Genomic DNA, 21,040 nt, shown 5'->3' with positions numbered 1-21,040 from the left:
TCAGGCAATCATATTCCCCAGCTAATTGAAAACCTATATTCACACAAAGGCCTATACCCAAATGGTTATAGCAGCTTTTTTTATAATTGTCCCAAACTGGAAATAATCATATCATATTATCCTTCAACAGGTGAATGGATAAACAAACTTGGTATTCAAGATGATGGATACTTCAGGGGATAAAAGGGAAGAAACTATAGATTCACAGAACAACATGGATGAATCCTAAATGCATGTTGCTAAGTCAAAGATGCCAAATTCAAAAGTCTACATATTGTATGATGCCGTTTATTCAACATTCTGGAAAAGACAAATTGTAGGGATGGAAGACAAATCAGCATTTGTCAGAGGTTGGGAGTGAATGACTACAAAGGCCACTCACAGAGAATATTTTAGGTTGATGAAACTGTACTGTATGGTACTAGGCATAAGATACATGACTACGCATCTGTCAAAACACGTAGACTAGTACATCAAAGGGTGAACTTTAATGTATGCAATTTTTAATCAGAGTATCCTGGATGTAATGCATACTGTGACAAATAAATTTAACTGTATTCCCAATATATGATAAAACGGCACTGAAGGGGGTGGAGAAAAAGGAACTGACATAAGTGACTTTGGAAAATGATGTTTTGATTGGTAAATCTAAGACTAGGTGCAAAAATAACTGTACATAAACACAATTTTAGTTGGTAAGTTTGCTTCTCACAGGAATACAGTTAAGAAATATGAAAACACATTTACACTAGTGTAGAACAAATAAGTAAATAAATGGTAAATAATTTGAGTCAGGTTTCTCACTGTTAGTAAAAGAAGTTACAAATAAGCAAGAGGCAAAAGCTAGAATGAACCATGTGATACTGGATTAGAGTCAGACATTAGTATGAACTCACGTTTAGTTTAATAGGTATAGAGATAGACACCTATAGAAAGGATTATAGATATGTGTATACATTGGTTAATATACATGCGTATATTCCATAACTCTGCGGAGAGACTAGAAACAATGACACCAAGTAGCAACAAACACATCTAGCATCCAGGCCTTAGTTTCTAAACATGGTTCTCCAAAATAACAAAAACCAGACATCCTTGGAGAAATGACTAATTCTAGGCCTGGGGCAATGAAAACACAAGGTGAGCCTGGAGCATTATGTAGGGCCAGGAAATAAGGCAGCACTCAAAAATCAAAAGGATAGAGGCAGATCAAAGGGACACAAGAACCCAACTGAAGGAGCACCTGATGGCCTAAGCTGGAACAATTTGAGTCATTAAATTAATTAAACTTTAAAGTTATAGAGAAATATAAAATAAATATTCATGAGTCCATACTGATAGAAATAACTGAATACATAGATAAATGGGGAAAAAGGTACAAATCTTTCTTACAAAGAATTTCAAATAACATATGTAAATACTCTTCCCTCCAGGAGATGGGGCTTAAACTCCCTCTTAGGAGTATTGGCTGGATTCCAAAAAATAGATTATGGAAAGGGAACAATAGTAACTTCACAGTGAAGAAATCTGGCAGACCTCACCTTAACCAAGTGATCAAGGTTAACATCACCAGTAAGTCATTACTGACACAAGGTGATGAGAAAGACATTTCACCTCTATGGTAATCTTCCCCCAAACCCCAAAAACCCTGGTCTGTCTAATCATGAGAAAAACAGCAAACAAAGCCAAATTCAGGGCCATTCTACAAAAGCCTGGCCAGTACTTCTCAAAATTATAAAGGTCATGGGAAACAAGGAAAGGCTGGGAACCTGTCAGAGACCATAGAAGAGAGATTATAACTAAATTCAATGTGATATACTTGATTAGGTCCGAGAACAGAAAAAAGACATAATTGTAAAAAAAAAAAATCGATAAATCTGAATAAAGTCTGGAGTTTAGCTAAAAGTAATGCACCGCTGTCTTTTTAGTTTTAACATATGTACTACGTAAAATAGTAACATTAGAGTAAGATGCGTGAAGAGTATATGAGAACTCTCTGTACTATTTCTGCAACTGTTTGATGAATCTAATATTCTCAAAAAAAGGTTTAGTTTTTGTTTAAGTGCATAGTTGCATTGCATTATGATGAATCAACACAGAATAGCTATTAAGCATAGTAGAAACTGTAGCTCCTGTAAAATGCAGATTTGCAAAACCCCCTCTCTCCATATAAATTGTATCAGAATTTTCTAGAAATGGAGCCAAGAACCTGCATTTCATATAGCTATAGGTGAATCTTATGCACACCAAAATCTGAGGATTCCATTTCTAGAGCCCTGTGCCTTTTATAGTCCCAAAAGACTTTTAAAGGCTTTAAAAACCAAAGTAGTAATGGTATTATCCAAGGTAACCAAATTTGAAGAAAGTCAAAATTCAGCATATGCAAGATAGTAAGGAAAGATAATATGTATATAACTGGTGGGCACACAGGATAACAGGGTCATGATAGTTTGGCAAGTGGATTCAAAGTATGGTAAGTATCCAAGTGGCAGCTGAAAGACTAAAAGTGGAAGCAACTTGCTTATTCAATCAACCCTTCCTGGGTTGAAGAAAAGTGATATTGCTATGGAGTGCAGAGAAATTACAATGGGCCTGTTCAATCAATAGGCAACAACTGCCTTAGTATGAAGTGATACTACTCCAAAAATGAATAGTGCTGTACTGACAACCAAAACCAACACCACCAAGCTAATAAACAAATGCTCAAGAAAGTTGAAAGGCTCTGACTGGAGTGTTCTATAATGAACAGATGAACAAGGGAATGAGAATAAACTATGAAAATCAACGTGATGAAACTCACTGGTTAAATGAAGCCTAATTGGTCTCAAGTATGACATCCTGTGTGTCTCTGCCCACCCTCAGTTGCCTACCACATTTACTGTGGTAGAATTCATGCTGGCTCAGGGCACCATTTTTGAGCCCCAACAGATTCAAGTAGTCCACAACCTTGCTGCCTCCTCCACCCACACAGCATATGCCAGCCCTCCTCTGATACCCAATCACATTCCCTCTGAATGAACCCACTTCGGCATTCTTCTGCCTGCATCAGCTAGCCCTCACTCATGTTTACCATTTATGATGGTTAATTTTACATGTAAACTTAGTCTATGGTGCCTGGTTCTTTGGTCTAGAAGCTGCTGTGAAGGTGTATTTTAGATGTGATTAATTTGTAAATCAGTAGACTTTGAGAAAAGCAGATGATTCCTCCATAGTGTGCTGGACGTCATCCAATCAGTTGAAGGCCTTCAGAATGAAGACTGAAGTCCTCCCATGAATAAAGAACTATGCCTCCAGACTGAAATATAGAAATTCTGTCTGAGTTTCTAGCTTTTGGACTCAAGACTGCAACATGAACGTTTACCTTAATTTCCAACCTGCTGACCTACCCTGCAGATTTCTGACTTGCCAAGCCCCACAGTCACATAAACCAAAGCCAATAGACAATTCCTTAAAAGAAATCACCCCTCCCCACATATATACATTTGATCCTTGGACAACATGGGGGTTAGAGTGCAGTTAAAAACTGCATGATCCGGTTCTGCGTCCGCAGATTCAACCAACCACGAATCGTGTAGCACTGCAGTATTTACTGAAAAATATCCGTGTATAAGTGGACCCACACAGTTCAAACCCATATTGCCCAAGGGTCAACCGCAATACGATAGTTTACCCTATTATATAAAATACAATAACCTATTATATATCCAATACAATCCAATATAATATAAATATCCTATTAGGTCTGTTTCTCTGGAGAACCCTAACTAATACACTATTCTGATCATTTTTCTACCAGTAACACTGTAACCATCTTCTCTTATAATGAAATACACTGCAGCTATTTTACCACTGCTACACCCAATGATATTTTTTCTTAGTAAGGTATGATATTTAGATAAGTTATAATCAATATATAGACTGAGAGATTCCCATTTTGTTCTTTGCACCAAATAGCATAGAATCAATATTCCATATCCTGGCTGAGTATCAGAATCACTTGTGGCACTTCTTAAAAGTACAGTTGATCCTTGAACCACACGGACTTGAACCGGGTGGGTTCACTTAATCTACAGTACTACTCACTCTGGGGTTGACTGAATATGAAGATGTTCAACCATAGATACAGAAGGCCGATTGTAAAGTCATACCTGAATTTTCGACTGTGTGAGGGTCCACACCCTTAACCCCAAAGTTGTTCAAGGGTCAGCTGTACATATGCCAGAGTTCAACCCCGAACTTGCTGAATCAGAATTTCCTCAACTGATTTTGATTCACAGCCAACGGCTGAAATCCCTGGGCATAAAATCATTTGACCATAGTATCTGCAACAGGATCTAGTCCAAGGTCACTTTTTTAAATAGAGAACTTGAGGTTAAGGGAGAATAAATTACTTATTCAAATTCCCAAAAAGGGTAAGAATGAACAGTATCAGGCTGCTATGTTTTTCATATTTCTCTAAAGTACCTTTTATTTTCTTATATAGACATTTCCAGAAAAAAGATAACAAGTGGCATTCCAATCACTCAGTGCACACAGTTATGCATATCTTATCATCTGATCCACAGCTCCAGTTCACTAATATAGATAAATTATAATATTTAGAAAATAAAAAGAGGCAGCTGTATTTTATAAGGTAGTTCATGCCATGTACACATCAAACTATCTGGTATATAGTTAGAAGACCTTGTAAATAGTTAAAATCTTGGCTATTAATTGTGTTGTAATAAAACTTTGAGGACATGTAAATGGTACTATGTTATGTTTGATGATTTAATCAAAGAAGGGTGACCTCACTTTCCTAGTGATGGAACTTCGGTAGATGCATTCAAAGAGCTAACATAAATCTTAGCTTATTTTCTAGTAGCTAGCAAAAAACTTCCAAAATCACTTCATATTGTGGATATGAAAACACAAAATAATCAATAACCTCAGTTTTCCACCGCTGACTTCTAACACTCCATGGCTTCTAATACAACATTTGTATTTTTTAAAGAATTAAAAATTGACAGAGTATATACATACACAATCAGCTAAGATGCATGTTTCCACTAATGTCTACTTTACCTAACTAACGTCCAATATTGGAAGGGTAGGCAAAAATATTCAATATTATTATTATTTTTAAATTATACCACTCTAACCCTAATTATAAAATACAGAATACTATTTTATATTAATAATCATATCTCTTTATAATAATTTACTACATATATATTCATACTACAATCCACAGTAAGGTACTAATTTTAGCGAACATTAACATTAGTGATCAAAGCTCAATATGTACGTACGAATCTGTGCACTCCATACATACATACACACAGAATGGTTTTCTAAGATGTCACTGAACGTAGCACAAAATGTGAATTGAGATGTTATTTTGTAGAGAGTTCTAATATTATATTATTACCTGTTTTCTCTTGTTCATTTGACCCAACAGCATTCTTTTGCAACAAGATAGTCTGAGGGATGCTCTACATCATCCAGCTATGAAACAGAGTTTTATAAACCCAAGTGTCCCATAGAGACATTTACTCCAATGAACTGGTATAATTCAAAATGTAATCTAACCAAACATGCTTCATAGTCTGGCTAGGAGAAGCAATACCATGGTTTATAGAATAGTGTCTCTGGAAAGAAAAGGAAGTGGACTCTTGGTTCTGCATAAAATCTTGTTAATCCTATTTCCATTCCCCCCTCCTACATTTGTAACAACTGAATAAACTGATTATGTTTTTTTATCTTGTAGCTGCACTCTCTGTAGACAGACTGATTAAAATACTTACATTGATGTGATCAATACAGTTACCAATCAATAACGCTCCAGGAATTGATTTTTATAATTTGAGGAATTCTGCACCTTGATTCATTTATATGCTATTGTCTTTTTTCTAAAAATTAGGGATTGTTAATGTGGAAAATAAAAAAAAGGATTAAGGGGGAAGGGCCACGAAGGGAAAATTGCAGTTCTCTACAGCATAACTGAGGAATACATGTGATTAAGGAAAAAGTGATGATTTGGGGGGAGGGGGAAGCGTGGATAATTGATAGAGAACTCGTGAAAGAGGGAAGCAATTGTGAATAGATTATTGTGGATGTGGAACTGACATTTCCAGTTATCATTACTGTTTTTTGTCCTTGACAGTTAAGATCTGAGCAATGTTAAGCAATGTTTCAATAGCTGCATGTATAAGAAAATAATATTCCCGCCACCAGAAGCTGCTCTAGTACAGCTTCCCCCTTCTACTCTAGGCCATGGACTCTACCACACAAACACTCAAAGGCAAGAGTGTTATCCCTTAAAATTGTCAGTAGTTCTCTTCCCCTCAACTCCCAGTTCCAACAGCCTCTTCCCTTTCTAATGGGCTGCCTTTAGCCTCACCTTCCTTCCCAGATCCAGCAGTTACTCCACAATAGATCTGCATTGCACGTCCTGTAAAGGAATGCAAGGTTTTGTCTTGGCGTTCAGTCTCTCTTCCAAGAGATACACACACACACACACACACACACACACACATATAATGTATAAATTCATATTACTGTCAATGGTTTCAAAGAATCACTTTTCTGGCAGAAGAAAATCAAGGGATTACATTACTAATGGAGCATTGAGTCATACAGCTGACAGTATTTGGCAGATTATTAATGAGCCTTTAATCCTGGCTTGTTTGTCATGTATGAAATCAGAACTTAAGAGCACCATCTACATTAGCAAAAGCAGGTTGATAATCTTTCTATTTAAAGAATGTATGCCAATCTTTTAATTCACTTTATAATAAATGAGATTTAAAATCATTTGGGCAGAAAGTTACTAAATATCAGATATTTCCTAGAAATTTGAAACTTTAAATAGGTTTAACTGACCTTAACTACTCAGATATATTTGGAAAACGGCAAAAGACTTCAAGAAAATAAGTCAAAAGGACATTGTTTATTTTTCATGTATGAACTGAAATATAAAAAACTCAGAGGAAAAGTAATAAATGTGAATAATACACAGGAAACACTTTACAAAACATTTACTTTGGAAACCGTGCTTTTTGCTGAGTTTAACAGTGGTTGGTTGAGGTATCATATTTTTATAAAAAAGGAAATCAGCAAATAAGTCATTGAGAATATGGTATAAAAGTTCAGAAAATTAGGGCTTCCCTCGTGGCGCAGTGGTTGAGAGTCCGCCTGCCATTGCGGGGGACACGGGTTCGTGCCCCAGTCCGGGAGGATCCCGCGTGCCGCGGAGCGGCTGGGCCCGTGAGCCATGGCTGCTGGGCCTGTGCATCCGGAGCCTGTGCTCCGCAGCGGGAGAGGCCACAGCAGTGAGAGGCCCGCGTCCCACAAAAAAATAAAATTTAGAAAATTAAAATGTGAGAGCACATTACTCATGTCAAATTATGAAGAATAATGATTACATTAAATACAAGCTTATTAACACATTGGGTTAATAGTATAGTAAGGTATGGAATCATAAGGAACATTTTATTAGGATTTTGCATTTTTTTCCTAACTTGTATGGAAAAACTTACACTTGATTTTAGTGAAACAAAGTATCTACACCTTCAACCGAGACATTCTGGATTTGTAGGTTGACTAACACCATTCCACCAAAAATATTTTCCCTAAACCTAATTGCTATGTAGGAAAAGGTATGAGAACGTCTGTAGCAATTTCTGGATCTGTGACAATAGTAGTAAAGATTTCAAACAAAATATTATTGAATATATATGAATATTTCAATATATATATACATATTCTATTATCAACTCATTAGCATCTAATTTTACATCCATCCCATATACATTCTGTCAGTGAACATAGTGAACTGAAACCGACTCTAGGGCCCATGAGATTAAAGTCAACGCCTGTTGCAATCATTCAGCATTTAGCACAAAGCTGGAATATATTAGGTCCTAGATAGTTATTGACTAGATATATGGTGTGTCCATGCCATTCTAATTCAGTGTTCTCTACCTGTATTGGTGAATTCCATGGATCTGTTCTTGTGTTTACATCCAAATGAAAAACTCCTGGAAGCATTTTCAGAATTATCTGGATCTGTCTATAGCTCAATGCAGCAGCACAAACTCACTGTCCATGCCTGCGTGTGTGTTTTGAATCACACTGAGTGTGACTGCTGCTAGGCTGGCATGTTCTAGTGTAAAAAGGACAACTGTCGCATGTCCACCCTTATAGTCACATTTTACCAGCTGCAAACACTAAAATTTCCTTTTAAAGTGACGACTGGGAGGTGAAAAATAGTTTAATAGAATGAAACTCAAAGGGAAGAGTGTTATCCCTTAAAATTCTGTCAGTAGCGCTCTTCCCCCTCAATTCCCAGTTTGAACAGCCTCTTCAGTTATTGAAGTTACTGAGGCTTTTAACGGTATTTCATGAAATCAACAAACTGCATCAGAATTACTTTTCACAAACTAATAAAAAAGAACATGGACAGACAATATTTGAATGATGACTTCCACTACCTGAAAGCAAAAGTACATTATGAATCATCATATGAGCTAAAGTATGTCATGTCTTCAGTAAAGAAGGGTGGTAGAGCGCTAAGATCTTTCACGGATGTCGGGACACAGACACGGCGCACTCGAAAGGAAACCTGCATCTCGTCAACTAGTGTGTTCTCAGTGACAAGGGACTGTGTTTAAGACAAAAAGCATAATCGGATGCATAATTGGAACTTCCTAATTTTAATAGTTTTATAGTTGTATTTGCATATATTTACAAATTGTTTGGTTTACAGTTATAAAAGCATACCAATTTCTATGCCTGGTTTTATGTTTATGCATATTAAATTAAAATTATAATAGTAATTTATCACCATTGGGTGTCTTTGATTTTTTTTCCTTCTAAAGGAAATAGAGTTTAAATATATATTCAACATCTACTCCCACTCATTTTTTTAATTTGGAGAAATAATGAGACTAAAGCTTTTCATAGGCCACTCAATATTTTAATTTCTATTTTTGAGCCCCTACTATGTGAAATTTAGCATCACAAGTTGAACAGTCTTTGTTCTAATGGAGCTCATGGTCCAGCCAAACTTCCCAAACTACCTAGAGAGGAATCCAATTCAGAGTGTCACTCTCTGCTATTTATAAGCTCTGTGTTTGATCATGTTACATACTGTAATTCACAATTTCTTTATCTGTAAAATATGGGTAATAATAATCAAATCTAATCCAGTATCTGTAATAATGAGGTAATGCAGAGTGAACAGCCCAGAGATATAGAATATTGATGTATCACTTTTCACTACCTCTCATTAAATGATTTATTTATACGTATGTATACACACACACACACACACACACAAAACACAGACAGTGAGATAAGCCACCAACTGCTGCTACTTATGGTCTACTTCCTTAAGATTATACCATTGATCCTACTTCATCTATTAATTTTCAAAGAAGGAATTATATGTAGCATTTACTAGCACTTAGCTACAAAAGAAATACAAATATGAGGAGCTTATAGAACAAGTTTTTATGTTAGTACCTATAAAATACCTGTCATATAATAGGTGCTCAATAGAAATATGCTGAATGAATGAATGAGAGCTAATCATTGACATGGAGTCAGAACTTATTGTCTAATGCCAGTTGTGTAACTATTAGTTCTGTAACATTTGTAAATTAATGAAGGGAACTGAAAGTCAAAACAGTTTTCGCAGATTATAGCATGAGAATTTTTATTTGTTGACTCTGCATTTATCATGAATAATACTGTGATAGCTAATTTTTATATGTCAACTTCAAAGGGGGTACCCAGATATTCAGTCAAATATTATTGTTTGTGCCTGAAAGGGTGTTTTTCCATGAGGTTAACATTTGAAATAGTAGACTAAGTAAAGCAGATTGCTTTCCTTAAAGTCGATGAGCCTCATACAATCATTTGAAGGCCTGAATAAAATAAAAATGCTGACCTTCCTCTGAGTAAGCGGGAACTCCTCTTGCCTGACTGCCTTGGAGCAGGGACATTGTTTTTTCCTGCCTTCAACTTGAATTTCCTGGGTCTTGAGCCTCCTGGCCTTTGGACTGGACCTACACCATGGACTCTCCTGGTCTCAAGTACGGCAACTGCAGATTTTGAGACTTGTCAGCCTCCATAATCACGTGAGCTAATTCCTTATTTTATATAATATACAAATATATCTTCTATTGGTTCTGTTTTTCTGGAGAATCCTAACATAATACCAACACTGACCACAAACATTTCAAAGAAACCTTCATCTTATAGTCCTATATTGATATTTTAAAAGACATTATCTTAGCACAGACCAAGTTATAAACTATAAAATTTGATTATCTAATTTTTTTTAATTTTGGGGGCTTCCCTGGTGGCACAGTGCTTAAGAAACTACCTGCCAGTGCAGGGAACATCCGTTCGAGCCCTGGTCCGGGAAGATCCCACATGACACGGAGCAACTAAGCCCATGTGCCACAACTACTGAAGCCCAAGCACCTAGAGCCCATGCTCCGTAACAAGAGAGGCCATCGCAATGAGACGCCCATGCACTGCAACAAAGAGTAGCCCCCACTCATTGCAACTAGAAAAAGCCCACATCCAACAAAGACCCAATGCAGCCAAAAATTAAAAAATAAAATAAATACATTTAAAAAATAAAATTGTAAATTTTTCTAAAAACATGATCTGCTCTGAAGTTTTTTCATTCTGTGTTTGTATTTAGCTTTACATTCCTCATTAAAGAAAAACTGGATGCAATGTTTTTGTTTAGATATATGTATATTTCCTTCATGGAAATTTGAGGTTCCAGTTCATGCTAGTTTATTGATTTCCCTTAAAACAGTTAGATTTTAAACCTTAGGTTTCTCTCAGTTATAACATGTATTTTAACATTATCTTCTAACCTAGGGAGTAATGATGAGGGATAAAAAATCTGAGAAACACCATTATCACCCCTTAGTACACATAGAACCATTCAATAGTATTATTTTAATATTTGAAGAGTAAAGTTGTCCAGATAAATTAATTATTAAATAATCTTGGGACACAAGGAGAAAATGTTCTACAAAATCAAGATTTCTTCTATTTAAATAGATTCTTCCAGTGAAGTCTACAATGGACTATTCCCAGGAAATTTTTGAAAGACTGCAATTATATTAAGACTAAACACTGGTGTTAAGCAAACATAGAATACAATTTTATCTCACTGAGAAACTGATCATGTAGTTCTTTTCCATCTCTAATATATGATCCTATCATTAACATCAACTTATCAAATAGACATTGTTATTATTCTATTTCTTTATAGACCCAACAATTAAATGCCTCTAAAATTGCTTAGATAAGTGTACAAAGTGACAGTTGATATTTGATCCTTTGCTTCCTTCATAAACAATGATTATAGCACAGCATGAGCTTTCAAAGAGAAATAAAGGGACCCCCCCAAAAAAGTACATTAGTCAAAGTCATGGTAATAAAACTAAGTGAAAACAGCTATTTTATCCAAAAACTTTAAAATCATTGAGAGCACTTAAAACAGTCCATCACTCTTTCTTGTACCTTGAGAACAGAGACCATGTCTGATTCTTCTGTGTGTCTCCAGAGTCAAACACTGACACATATTTGGAATACTGTATAGAAATGGCTGTTGAATTAATTAATTATAAATACCTAGATTGGTCTTATGTCTTCCACTATAACATCTTTAACTTCTAAGAAAATATTGACTTTTTAATATCATATACATGTGTAATATCTTATACGTATTTACTGGAGACAATAAAGGGAGAAAAACAGTAATTTTTTGTTTTGTTTTGTTTTGGTCTGCTTCTCCACTAGAATACAAACCTCATGGGAACAGACTTTGTCTCTCTTTGTTACTAATATATGCCCAAATCCCATACCAGTGCCTGGGCCATATTAAGTAATCAATAAATATTTACTGAATGAATGAATGAAAGATAATTTGAGATCAATGGTATTTCCTACCACTGTGGCTCATTCCATACAACATCATTGAGGGGTTAAAAAAAAATGCTTGCTGAGTGGCAGTGAAAGGACAAATGAGGCTGGAGGGGATAAATACATCCACACAGTTAAGCTCTTTCTCTAAGAATACACCTAAGCCTTTTGTTTTCTGACAAACAAAAGAGAAGTCTGCACTTACCCAAGACGAAGGAAATTGGTATATCACGTGAAAGGGACTCCGAGACGGGTACCGCAGGCCCCGCGGCTTCGCCTTCACCTTGGCCTTCACACCCACCACGCTGCCCACGCCGCCCTCGCAGGTGCGCCAGAGCTACCACGCCGACTGCGAGGCCGCCGTCAACAGCCATTTCACCCTGCAGCTCCAGGCCTCTTTCGTGTGCCTGGCCGCGGCCTTTTACCTCCACCGCGACGACGTGGCCTTGAAGCACTTCAGCCGGTTCTTCCTGCGCCACTGTGGGCCCAGGGCCTGAAGCGCCTGCAGAACCACCGCGGGGGGCCGCCTCAACTTCCAAGACATCAGGAAGCCAGTCAGTGGCGAGTGCAAGAGCGGCCTCAAGGCCATGAAGTGCCCCTTGTTCCTGGAGAAGCAAGTGACCCGGAGCCTGCTCCACTGCACCAGCTGGCCACCGACAAGTGCGACCCCCACCTGCTCCACTTCCTGGCAACTCACTACCTCAGCCAGTAGGTGGCGCTCATCAGACAGCTGGAGGGTCATGTCACCACCCTGAGCATGATGGGGGCCCCAGGCGTCGAGCTGGCAGGGTAACTCTTTGAAAAGCTCACCCTGGGCGACGGCGAAAAGAAGAACTGAGCCTGGACTGGACTTCCCCAGAGCCACGGGGTGACCAGAGCCCTGGTCACCATGCCTGCCATGCAGACAGCAAGAGTACCCTTGCAGAAGAAGTTCACTTAAGTTTTGGTTTTGGTTTTTTTTTGGCAACAAGGGCAGGACTCTCTTTTCCTGGACTTTATTTTATCACTTAAGTTTTTTTCTTCCAGTTTTTCCATTTCTTCCAATAAAGTTATTGGTTCATAAATAAATAAAGGTCTCTGGTTGATTCATGTGGGCAAATCTCTCATTTTTTAAGTTTTAAAACAGGTATCCAGGAGTTTCTGAACACAGCCATACCCCAACCATATGCAGCTCAGGATCTCCACAGTGGGAGGGAGAAGGTGTTCCATGGGGCCCTGGAAAACACAAAATCAGTCTTCCCCTTATAAATAATGTAGGTATATGGGGGTAGACTGGGGTGGGGTGGGGTGGGGTGAGGTAGGGGTCCCTGGTGAATGTGGGTGCATGTGCATACTGAAAGTATAGAACCATAGCCTGAAAATCATGATTGCAGTTGCCTCTGGGGAACAAGTGAAGGGAATGGGATTGGGCAGGGATTAAAATAAAGGGTGTCTTCAGTTTCACCTGAAATGTTTATGTGCATTAATTATGCAAATACTAATGGTTAAGTATGAGTAGCAAGATGGGGGGTGGAGGGGTTTGGAAGTCTGAATGGTGGAGTATCTCTTTGACAAGTTCACTCCGGGCAACAGTGATAATGGAAAAATGAGTGTTAGGCTGTCTTGCTCAGAAACACGGAGGTGACCTCCCATGGTCACCACTGCCTGGCATGCATGTTGTAATAACAAAACATCTACTTATATATGTTTTCTTTCTTTGTATCATATGTATATATGCATGCTTGTGTGTGTGTGTGTGTATACATATATATATGTATAAACATATATATATATATATATATATATATATATATATATATATATATTTTAACTCCAACAAGCAGCAGAGCTCATTTTGAAGTTCATTAGGAAGACGCCCTTTGTTGAAAAGCAGTTCGGCGATCACATTACTGGAAATGATATAGCTGCTTCCTAGACCTTTCCTGAGCCTGGCTGTATTTCTGCCCTTGGGTTTCACATATCCAACTTTGATTTAGTTTTTGTTATTTGCTACCAAGAGAACCTAAGCTAATATGTCTTATTATCAACACACTTTTACCAGCCTCCACTGTATTTACACTAGAGTAAATAGCTCTTCTAGGGTAGTAAATGACATTTTTCCCTTTATCCCTACTACAGAGTCCACTGAAAGGAAAAAGGATCAAGGGTGGAAGGGATCAAATAAGAACAATTTCCCAAATGGAAATACAGAATACTGAAGCCTGCTACCATATGCATCTCTTCTCACCTAAAAGTGTTTTCCTCATAATTTACAGAATTTTAATTCCTTAGATCAACCTTCCCAAGACTGTGTTCAGTATCAGCCAGTGCCTCCAAAACATTCACAAGTGTTCAGTGGAAAACTTGTATTAATCGAATTAGCAGGATCTTTTGTTTTGTTTTTTCAGTTTTTGTTTATTCTAGGAATTTTATGTCTGATGTAAAAAATATACATTTTGAATGTATAACGTGGGGATAAAATATTCAGTGTTTCCCAAACATTCTGATCATGGGCTTCTTTTTCTACCAAATCTCACAGAACAGTATTCCAAAGAAAATAGCTTTGGAAACAACATTAAAAGGTCCCACTGTGGGCTTCTCTGGTGGCGCAGCGGTTAAGAATCCATCTGCCAATGCAGGGGACATGGGTTTGATCCTTGGTCTGGGAAGATCCCACATGCCGCGGATCAACTAAGCCCATGTGCCACACTACTGAGCCTGTGCTCTAGAGCCTGCAAGCCACAACTACTGAAGCCTGTGCACCTAGAGCCCATGCTCCGCAACAAGAGAAGCCAGGGAAATGAAAAGCCCATGCACCACAATGAAGAATAGCCCCCACTTGCCGCAACTAGGGAAAGCCCGCATGCAGCAACAAAGTCCCAACGCAGCCAAAAAATAAAATAATATAAAAATAAAGTAAAAAAAAAAAATAGGGCCCTTCGTGTGTTGTTCCAGAAGCACATACCTGGTAGCTAAACCTCATTCACTTTCACTTAGAGGTCATTATGAGGAACAGGAACCTTTGCTGTGAAGGTTTCAGCACAGTAAGCTTTAGACAGTAAGTGTAATGCAGGGCCCTCACCATGACAGTGGGTAGATATCACACACATCCATTTTGTTTCCTGATAGGTAACTCCCAACACTGTATTTTTCCATCTGTTCTAATTTACATTTCTAAATGAATGGTCTCTGGGAATGATAACATTGATGTTTCTCCAGCACGTATATCAAAGTCAAGAGAAAGTTTAAGGCTGCTAAGTAGTTTATATTCTTCACCTCCCTCTACCTATGTATTCATCTCACCAGCAGCAGAATTCTTCATTTATTTTCCAGACTAGATGGCTGAATTTTGGTCAGTAATACACCTTTTGGTCAAAAACAGTCTGTGCCTGCATCTTTTTGAAAATAAGATGACTGTTCCTCTCACCAAAGCATGCTGAAATTTCTCAGAATTCAGACATTTAACTAGAAGAAAAGAAATAAGGCATACATACTACAAAACATTGTATTAATAAAGTCCAAGATTGTTAAATAAATATATAATAAGTAATGTGTTTAATGTGGAGCATGTTTTTCCTCCAGTAGAGATGATCAACATTATTCACATCATTATTTGATTTTTGAATGAGCACCTTATGGCAATGCATTCCTCTTTAGGTTCAATGCAGGACTTATCAAGTTTCTCTCCAGCCCTAAAATACATGATGCAATTCTATAAATTGAAACTGCATTATTCCCAAACAATATAGTGGGCATGAGACAATATCAAAAATCTTGTATATTTTTAAAATTTAAATGTGTTCCCACAACAACCCTTAGGTATCAATTCTCATGACACCTCCACTGAATTTGATAAGGTGTCTATTTTATTCCCAGGCAGATTCAGCGTAATACAAAACTATTATTTTCTCAATATGAGAAATATTCTATCACATTAATACACGATTATATAAGGCTGGAAAATAAGAAGGTGATTAAAGTAAGCTTCTCAACAAGAATACTATTTCAGTCTGGCCCATCTTATTAACCACAACTTTCATTTGTCTACTGTTTGGCTGATTAATTCGATTCAACAGGCATTTACTCTTTTTTTTTTAAATAAAGTCCAATATTCTCGACTGTTTATTCTATTTTATTTTATTTTATTTATTTATTGGCTGCGTTGGGTCTTCATTGTTGCGCATGGGCTTTCTCTAGTGGTGGCGAGCGGGGGCTACTCTTCGTTGCACTGTGCAGGCTTCTCATTGTGGTGGCTTCTCGTTGCAGAGCAGGGGCTCTATGCATGTGGGCTTCAGTAGTTGCAGCACATGGGCCCTAGAGGGCATGGGCTTCAGTAGTTGCAGCATGTGGGCTCAGTAGTTGCAGTGCACAGGCTCTAAGGTATGTGAGCTTCAGTAATTGTGACTCACGGGCTCTAGAGCGCAGGCTCAGTAGTGTGGCGCCCAGGCTTAGCAGCTTCGCGGCATGTGGGATCTTTCCAGACCAGGGCTCAAACCCGTGTCCCTGCACTGGCAGATGGATTCTTAACCACAGCACCACCAGGGAAGTCCCAAGCATTTATTCTTAATAAATGAGTTTCTGCTGGGGAATCAAAGTTAAATAAGACATGTACTTGGTCCAGTTAAACTAGATATATTAGCACTTTGCCAATTTTCTAAGAGTAAAATACAAGTCCAATATGAGGTTATTTTAAGAAACAATTAAATCAATAGTACAGCTAGGGAGTGTTTTCATTTATTACTCTCCATTTTAGCTTTATAAAGAGGTATGCTACCCAGTCATTTAACAAACTCACAAATGGTAATGCGGCAATTTTTAATAAGTATGAGAAATAATGTAGGCCAGATATTCTTCCTCTCTGAATGGTGGACTCTAAATGAATCTAAAGCATCATCAAAAAAAGTAAAATAAATCAAAAACAAATGAAGCATCATCATAATGACCATCATCTGGGTAAATTATGCTGTCGAAATAACATGTTGAGGAACTTCCTCTTCCTAATAATAAGGAATGTTACCTGATGGAGAGAGAGAATTTGGGGAAGAGCAATAATACAACATGATCAACAGATTAAATTTTAGCAAACAAGGACACTCATTTGTTTACATATTTTACACTGCTGTTGCCTACAGACAGAGGAGGCACCTGAAGGTATATTTTACTAGTGTGGGTCACATAGGAGTCTTCTAAGGAACTGGTTTAAAAACATCATTCCAAAACTAGTAAAAAAAAAAAAAAACTTATTTCCACTGTAGATTTGAACCTGTAAGTAATCTATAGGTAAATGTAATCTAAAAAATATTAGGGCAGCCTTAATGGCAGTTCTTTATATAAAAAAGAAACACATACTTGCTGAAAGCTTTTACAGCATCACTAGCTTGCATCCAATAATAAAAACAGCCTACACTTTTTATTTTTACATCTTTATTGGAGTATAATTGCTTTACAATTTGGTGTTAGTTTCTGCTTTATAACAAAGTGAATCAGTTATACATATACATATGTTACCATATCTCTTCCCTCTTGTGTCTCCCTCCCTCACACCCTCCCTATCCCACCCCTCTAGGTGGTCCCAAAGCACCAAGCTGATCTCCCTGTGCTATGCGGCTGCTTCCCACTAGCTATCTATTTTACGTTTGGTAATGTATATATGTCCATGCCACTCTCTCACCTTGTCACAGCTTACCCTTGCCCCTCCCCATATCCTCAAGTCCATTCTCTAGTAGGTCTGTGTCTTTATTCCTGTCTTACCCCTAGGTTCTTCATGACATTTTTTTTCTTAGATTCCATATATATGTGTTAGCATACAGTATTTGTCTTTCTCTTTGTGACTTACTTCACTCTGCATGACAGACTCTAGGTCCATCCGCCTCACTACAAATAATTCAATTTCGTTTCTTTTTATGGCTGAGTAATATTCCATTGTATATATGTGTCACATCTTCTTTATCCATTCATCCAATGATGGAAACTTAGGTTGTTTCCATCTCCTGGCTATTGTAAATAGAGCTGCAATGAACATATAGGTACATGACTCTTTTTGAATTTATGGTTTTTGAATTATGGTTTATGGTATATGCCCAATAGTGGGATTGCTGGGTCATATGGTAGTTCTATTTGTAGTTTTTTAAGGAACCTCCATACTGCTCTCCATAGTGGCTGTACCAATTCACATTCCCACCAGTAGTGCAAGAGTGTTCCCTTTTCTCCACACCCTCTCCAGCATTTATTGTTTCTAGATTTTTTGATGATGGCCATTCTGACTGGTGTCAGATGATATCTCATTGTAGTTTTGATTTGCATTTCTCTAATGATTAAAGATGTTGAGCATTCTTTCATATGTTTGTTGGCAGTCTGTATATCTTCTGTGGAGAAATGTCTATTTAGGTCTTCTGCTCATTTTTGGATTGGGTTGTTTGTTTTTTTGGTATTGAGCTCCATGAGCTGCTTGTAAATTTTGTAGATTAATCCTCTGTCAGTTGCTTCATTTGCAAATATTTTCTCCCATTCTGAGGGTTGTCTTTTGGTCTTATTTATGGTTTCCTTTGCTGTGCAAAAGCTTTGAAGTTTCATTAGGTCCCATTTGTTTATTTTCGTTTTGATTTCCATTTCTGTAGGAGGTGGGTCAAAAAGGATCTTGCTGTGATTTATGTCATAGAGTGTTCTGCCTATGTTTTCCTCTAAGAGTTTGATAGTTTCTGGCCTTACATTTAGCTCGTTAATCCATTTTGAGCTTATTTTTCTGTATGGTGTTAGGGAGTGATCTAATCTCATACTTTTACATGCATGTACCTGTCCAGTTTTCCCAGCACCACTTATTGAAGACACTGTCCTTTCTCCACTGTACATTCCTGCCCCCTTTATCAAAGATAAGGTGACCATATGTGTGTTGGTTTATCTCTGGGCTTTCTATTCTGTTCCATTGACCTATCTTTCTGTTTTTGTGCCAGTACAATACTGTCTTGATTACTGTAGCTTTGTAGTATAGTCTGAAGTCAGGGAGCCTGATTCCTCCAGCTCCATTTTTCGTTCTCAAGATTGATTCGGCTATTCGGGTCTTTTGTGTTTCCATATAAATTGTGAAATTTTTTGTTCTAGTTCTGTGAAAAATGCCAGTGGTAGTTTGATAGGGATTGCACTGAATCTGTAGATAGCTTTGGGTAGTAGAGTCATTTTCACAGTGTTGATTCTTCCAATCCAAGAACATGGTATATCTCTCCATCTATTTGTATCATCTTTAATTTTTGACTCTTAATGGACATTTCGTTTGTTTTCAGTTTGTGCTAATGCAAATCATGGACAGGAATCCTGCTGTACTGGTTATTCTGGTGCATTTACACAGGGCAGGGGTGAGGGCTGCTGGCTCACAGGCTATTTATATAACTTCAGTTGATGGAGAGTGCTAAATGCTTTCCAAAGTAGTTGTGTCGATTTATACTCCAGTATAAGTAGGGTAGAAGATTCCCATAGTACTCGAGGTCTACAATACCTGATACTACCAGATTGTATGTATTTGTCCATCTCATTGGCATGTAGTTTCCTTGGTTTTGACTCACTTGTCTCTTATTACTTAATGAAGTCGTACGCTTTTCTCTGTTTACTGGCTGTTTGGATTTCCTTTTTCATGAGGTTTACATCAACTATTGTTATTTTTTATTATTTTTATTATTTTATTATTTATTTATTTGTGGCTGTGTTGAGTCTTCGTTCTTACGTGCAGGCTTTCTCTAGTTGCGGCGAACAGGGGCTACTCTTCATTGAGGTTGCTTCTCTTGTTAGGGAGCACAGGATCTAGGCGCACGGGCTTCAGTACTTGTGGCACGTGCGCTCAGTAGTTGTGGTTCACAGGCTCTAGAGCGCCGGGTCCGTAGTTGTGGAGCACGGGCTTCGCTGCTCCGCGGCATGTGGGATCTTTCCGGACCAGGGCTCGAACCCATGTCCCCTGCCTTGGCAGGCAGTTTCTTAACCACTGCGCCACCAGGGAAGTCCAACTATTGTTATTTTCAATTCTTCTCCATTTCCAAGTAATACTCTTACATGACTATTTTCTCACTAAATTGGAGGCATTATCTGTTCATTTTCTAACTTACTAATAAGTAAGGGTTTAGTTCCTTTACACTCTTTCCTATGTCCACACTGCTCAGTAAAGTTATGTCATCATGAGTTATTCCACTGCTCATGATCTCTTTGACTTGTAGTCATATACTTAAAAACCTACATTGTTGATCAACTAGAAACTCTCTCAACGTCACGCTTTGTAAAATGAGGACATTCATACCATCTTCCCTTTTTTCTACCTCCTGTCTACCTTCCAAACCTAGCCTTTACGTTGTCAAAGTTGAAATTTATATTCTGTTCTATGTGCAGTAAAGTCTTCTGTTATTTGAGAGTCAGTACGGAGTAAGGTTTAAGAGAACAGGTGGAGAGCCTGAACTCAAAGGCTCGATCCAACCTTAAATTAGGTACAGCCTGGGCAAGTTCCTTCCCTGACTTAGCTTCCTGTTCTCAAAAATGGGAATGATATTAGCACCAACCTCATAAGGCTATTCAGAGGATTAAATGAGTTAATATATGCAAAAACACTTAGAGCCTAATATATGCTAAGTACATACCAGTATACAATACATTTCAGTACATACCAAGTTAATACTAATACATACTAAGTACAGTTTACTTTAGTTATTTGTGATTACATGCACGTTGACAATAAAAGCTGCAAACCAAGACAGTATTGCCATTATTACAATGAAATTAATATTGCCCACTGCAGATGTACTGTGTCTCTGTGTATAGACTACACCTCGTTCCATACTGTGCCAGTGTCACTGCCCTTGTGCAGGGTGACCACATACCCCAAGCCGCCTTGGGCTGTTCCAGTTTATACCTGTTGTCCTGATGTTACAGCATTAGAGTGCCTCCTTACACTATTGAAGTGTAAGGAGTTTGGACAAGTTCCGGTTTGGACAACAAATTAGATAGGTGGTCATTACCCCTGTGTGTCACTGAAAAGGGGGACATCTATAGTGTCAAGTTGAAGTGGATTCTTCCTTTCCTCACCAATACTAGGTTAAAAATCAACCATAGTTTAGTTGGCTTTATGTTTATGTCCGTATAGCCTTTTCTC

General features: G+C 37.8%; 1 pseudogene across 1 annotated transcript in view; it reads left to right on the top strand.

Moving 5' to 3' along the window:
• The window catches only part of LOC307055644 (ferritin heavy chain-like), a 61,153-nt pseudogene extending 48,378 nt beyond the window's left edge, over positions 1-12,775 (top strand). The window contains exon 3 of the transcript in view: positions 12,177-12,775. The product of the transcript in view is annotated as a ferritin heavy chain-like (transcript). The remainder of the gene's footprint in view (positions 1-12,176) is intronic.
• The last annotated feature ends 8,265 nt before the right edge of the window (positions 12,776-21,040 follow it).

The sequence above is a fragment of the Hyperoodon ampullatus genome (assembly GCF_949752795.1).
Source record: "Hyperoodon ampullatus genome assembly, chromosome: 7".
NCBI classification, from domain to species: domain Eukaryota; kingdom Metazoa; phylum Chordata; class Mammalia; order Artiodactyla; family Ziphiidae; genus Hyperoodon; species Hyperoodon ampullatus.
This window is presented reverse-complemented; position numbering and strand designations above follow the sequence as displayed.